Raw genomic sequence first — 5,000 nt, 5'->3', positions numbered from 1 at the left:
AAACAGCTATATAGTGTTGAAAACGAATTGCTACGCATTTTTATACGGAATACAACTAATTTTGAGGGTTGTATGATGGAAATAAATGATAAAAAGGTATCAGATTAGCACATTTTGCCCGAATATCTATATAATGTTTGCCAGAATTTGAGGTTTTTGCTCCATCACTGGGGGGGGGGGGGGGGGGGGGGGAGCTGACCACTCCCACCCCTGTCTCGTACGCTTATGGCGTGGCGTAAGGACGCAGTAAATTTTGATCACTTGACAATTTTACCAAATTGTCCACAAGTTACCACGTTACGCGCGGCTGAACCTACACCGCGCCCCGCCTTCGCTATATAGGCTGTTACCTACGCTAGTCTCGATCGATCGACACTCTTGCTGAGAGAACAATCGGGGAGCATTGTGTATACCAAGTGAAACCCAGTGCTACGTGTTCAGGAAGGCGAGTGTTCCCGGACGAATCAGTCTCTTCAATGTCGAACTGATCGCCAGCGTCCACGCGTGCTCTCCCTTCTTTATTGATTAACGGTTGTCTTGTTTAACGACACCACTAGAACATATTGATTCATTAATCATCGGCTATTGAATGTTAAAGATTTGGTAATTTTTATATAAAGTCTTAGAGAGAGAGAGAGGAAACTATATTTTTCCTTTTGTAGCAAAGGATCTTTTATATGCATCATCCCTCAGACAGGGTAGAACATACCACGGCCTTTGACATACCAGTCGTGGTGCACTGGTTGGAACGAGAAATAGCCTAAAACATGTCTTACTGGTATTACAAGATTTGGTGCACGAGGTTCACCTAGTGATGTCGCCACGAGTCCGGTTCTATCAAGATTATTGTGAACATGTGTATTACAATTATCTACAAAATTGTTGTCTTACCCAGGGTTTTTTTTTTCATACGAATACACGTATTAATTTATTTATGAGACGCATACTGCATTATATTACATATATATATATAAATGAAATAGAAATAATGGTGCGGAGCTGTCAGTAGTTGCTAAGCTGTGACACAAACCTTAATTAATAAAAGACAAGTAGAAGAAGTAAAAAAAAATCTAACATTGGTTAACCCACGTGACAGAGCGAATGGATGAATGAATGAACGAACGAATGCTTGAATGAATGTTTAACGACATCCCAAATGGGAAGGAAGGAAGAAATGAATATTATATTTAACACCTTTTCATTACGATTATGTGGCGTCGGGCATACGGTTAAGGAACACAGAGATGACGATAGAGTAACCCCGCTGCCGCCAAGAAATGGGCTACTTTTTATTAATTAAATTTTTAAAAATGTTCTGGCTTATATCCAATTAAAGTTTAAACACGCTGTCCTGGTCACACATCTCGGCTATCTGGGCTGGCTGTCCAGGACAGTGGGTTAGTTGTTAGTGAGAGAAGAGAAGAGGATGTAGTGATCTTACATGTGTCCGATGGCTTAACCAAGACGGTACCGAGGCTGATACTCTTTCTAATTAGACCGGCTTCGGTGGCGTCGTGGCAGGCCATCGGTCTACAGGCTGGTAGGTACTGGGTTCGGATCCCAGTCGAGGCATGGGATTTTTAATCCAGAGACCGACTCCAAACCCTGTGTGAGTGCTCCGCAAGGCTCAATGGGTAGGTGTAAAACCACTTGCACCGACCAGTGATCCTAACTGGTTCAACAAAGGCCATGGTTTGTGCTATCCTGCCTATGGGAAGCGCAAATAAAAGATCCCTTGCTGCTAATCGGAAGAGTAGCCCATGTAGTGGCGACAGCGGGTTTCCTCTCAAAATCTGTGGTCCTTAAAATGTGTTGAGTGCGTCGTTAAATAAAACATTTCTTTCTTTCTTTCTAATTAGCAGCAAGAGGTCTTTTATATAAAGAAATCCCGTAGAGAGGATAGTACATACCTTTGTTACACCAAACATTTGATTATTCTGACAGTCCAAGTGGAAACCCGCTACATTTTTTGATTAGCAGCAAGGAATCTTTTATATATGCACTTTTCCACAGGCAGGGCAGCACATACCACGGGGCACTAGTTTGGGCAGGAAAAATCCCAATGGGTCCGGCGATGTAGTTCGATCCTACGACTAAAGAAACATCAGGTGAACGCTCTAAGAACTGAGCTAAATCCCTCCCGCAAAATCATCGGACAAATCCTCGTGAGTCGGTAAAATGTTGTCTTTTGCAACCATTAAAATGATTAAATTACACATAACTTAAAGGAGAGAGGGAGTGTGTGAGAGAGAGAGCGAGAGAGAGAGAGAGAGAGAGGGAGAGAGACAGAGAGAGAGAGAGAGAGGTGAGTAGTGAGTAGTGAGTGAGTGTGTGAGAGAGTGTGTGTGTGTGTGAGAGAGTTTGTGTGTGTGTGAGTGTTTGTGTGTGAGAGTGTTTGTGTGTGAGAGTGTTTGTGTTTGTGTTTGTGTTGAGTGTGTGAGGTCTGCGGCTTTTACGGCGCATATTTCATATAATATGTCCGTAATATGCATCAATCACTTTCTATTCTGAAACCATGACAAATGCCCACATGTGTTATAAAAGTAAAGAAACGGCTTGCACTCCTGATGAAGAAACAAAATGAGAATTTATTTCATATTCCTAATGTCTTTTAAAAATGAACCTATGCAAAAACAGCAATCAAACTACTTCCACGGAGGGTACACACGGGAGATAACTGTATACTCAGACCAAACACCAATTTCGGTTATGAAGTGCTTCGACGTAGTTCCAACACATTCCACATCCATATACATTCACTTCTAATTCAAGTAAAATTTCTGCAAAAGTTCTATAAGAACATTGCATAAATATATCATGGCGTCACGTGTTTTTGATCGGATAAACGAAAACTATTAACAAAAAGCAAAATATATTTTCAAAAATTAGGAAACGTATATATTTCATGTTACTTTTCTGTGGCAGATCTAATAGAGGAGGAGCAGGAGGAGGGGAGGTTGAGAGGCAGGGATGCGGTCCCCTAAATTTAACAATTCATTCAAACCGCATCGTAAAATTTCGTACCCCACATACTATGTTACCTGTAACAGCTCGCCCATTGTGGAGTCAATTATAACGAAACTAACTACAAGATGTTGTGTCATAGTACACTGAATGTGTTGGGCGGGGATGGTATGGAGATGGGATGGAGTGGGTGGGGTGGGTGGGAAAGAGGACGTTTTGCCCGATTTAAACAAAAATGCCAAAATCTAGATAGCAACGTAAATTAATTACACTGCCAAACATCTATATATGGTTCCAAAGGAATCGCTGCTTTAAACATATCACCGCTTAGGAGGCGTTATACAACACATCGCCGCTTAGGAGGCGCTATACAACACATCGCCGCTTAGGAGGCGCTGTATAAACACATCACCGCTTAGGAGGCGCTGTATAAACACATCGCCGCTTAGGAGGCGCTGTATAAACACATTGCTTAGGAGGCGCTATATAACACATCACTGCTTAGGAGGCGCTATATACCACATCACTGCCTAGGAGGTGCTATATAGCATATCGTCGCATAGGAGGCGCTATATAACATATCGCCGCTTAGGAGGCGATCACCGCTTAGGAGGTGCTATATAACACATCACCGCTTAGGAGGCGATATATACCATATCACAGCTTAAGAGGCGCTATATAACGCATCACTGCTTAGGAGGCGCTATATAACATCACCGCTTAATAGGTGCTATATAACATAACCGCTTAAGAGGCGCTATATAACACATCACCGCTTAGGAGGCGCTATATAACATATCACTGCTTAGGAGGCGCTATATAACATATCACTGCTTAGGAGGCGCTATATAACATATCACTGCTTAGGAGGCGCTATATAACACATTGCCGCTTAGGAGGCGCTATATAACATCACCGCCGTTTAGCAGGCGCTATATAACATATCATCGTTTAGCAGGCGCTATATAACATATCTCCGCCGTTTAGCAGGCGCTATATAATATATCACCGTTTAGCAGGCGCTATATAACATATCATCGCCATTTAGCAGGCGCTATATAATATATCATCGCTTAGGAGGCGCTATATAATATATCACTTTTAGGAGGCGCTATATAATATATCATCGCTTAGGAGGCGCTATATAACACATCACCGCTTAGGAGGCGCTATACAACAGATCACCGCCGTTTAGCAGGCGCTATATAATATATCACGCTTAGGAGGCGCTATATAATATATCACCGTTTAGCAGGCGCTATATAACATCACTGTTTAGCAGGCGCTATATGACATATCACTGCCGTTTAGCAGGCACTATATAACATATCACCGTTTAGCAGGCGCTATAAAACATATCACCGCCGTTTAGCAGGCGCTATATAACATATCACCGCTTAGAAGGCGCTATATAACATATCACCGCCGTTTAGCAGGCGCTATATAACATATCAGCGTTTAGCAGGCGATATGTAACATATCACCGCTATTTAGCAGGCGCTATATGACATATCACCGTTTAGCAGGCGCTATGGTAGTATACAGTTAGCTCCCTTGTGTAGCGCTCCCTTGTGTACCCGGAGTTCGCTTTTTGATTTTGCACAGATCCATGCTTGAAGGCTAATTATAAGAAATATGAAGTAAATTCTCAAGCTTAGTGATAGCCAAGGAGTTCTTTTTAAAAAATGACAATTGGTTTATCATCAGCAGTGTAAAGAGGTTAGCTGTAATGAGGCTTGGTATTCATACATCGGGTTTTCCTTGTAACAAAAGTGATGCGTGATTATTCTGGGTAATATTCAAACGAGCTGATTTTGTGAAAAAATTTAATAGCTAAAACCTTTATTCAATTGAGGGTTTTGGTAATATTTGATGAGCAAAGTTTCCATAAATATATGTGTGATATCCGCCAACTCCCGCTTGAGGGTGGTTTGTATTGGTGTGAACATTGTCAAAAATACACCCAAAATCATGCAGTTTGGACACATTTAATTAAAAGTATTTAAAATAAGTCCTCTTTATAATCATGACCCTTT

General features: G+C 41.6%; 1 protein-coding gene across 1 annotated transcript in view; it reads left to right on the top strand.

Moving 5' to 3' along the window:
- LOC121372009 overlaps window positions 1-99 on the top strand; it is a 9,087-nt gene extending 8,988 nt beyond the window's left edge. The window contains exon 4 of the mRNA XM_041498248.1: window positions 1-99. This exon is cut by the window's left edge and continues 555 nt beyond it. The gene's annotated coding sequence lies outside the window, so the exon portion shown is untranslated.
- Window positions 100-5,000: the final 4,901 nt, after the last annotated feature.

This window comes from Gigantopelta aegis, chromosome 4 (genome assembly GCF_016097555.1).
Source record: "Gigantopelta aegis isolate Gae_Host chromosome 4, Gae_host_genome, whole genome shotgun sequence".
NCBI lineage: Eukaryota > Metazoa > Mollusca > Gastropoda > Neomphalida > Peltospiridae > Gigantopelta > Gigantopelta aegis.
This window is presented reverse-complemented; position numbering and strand designations above follow the sequence as displayed.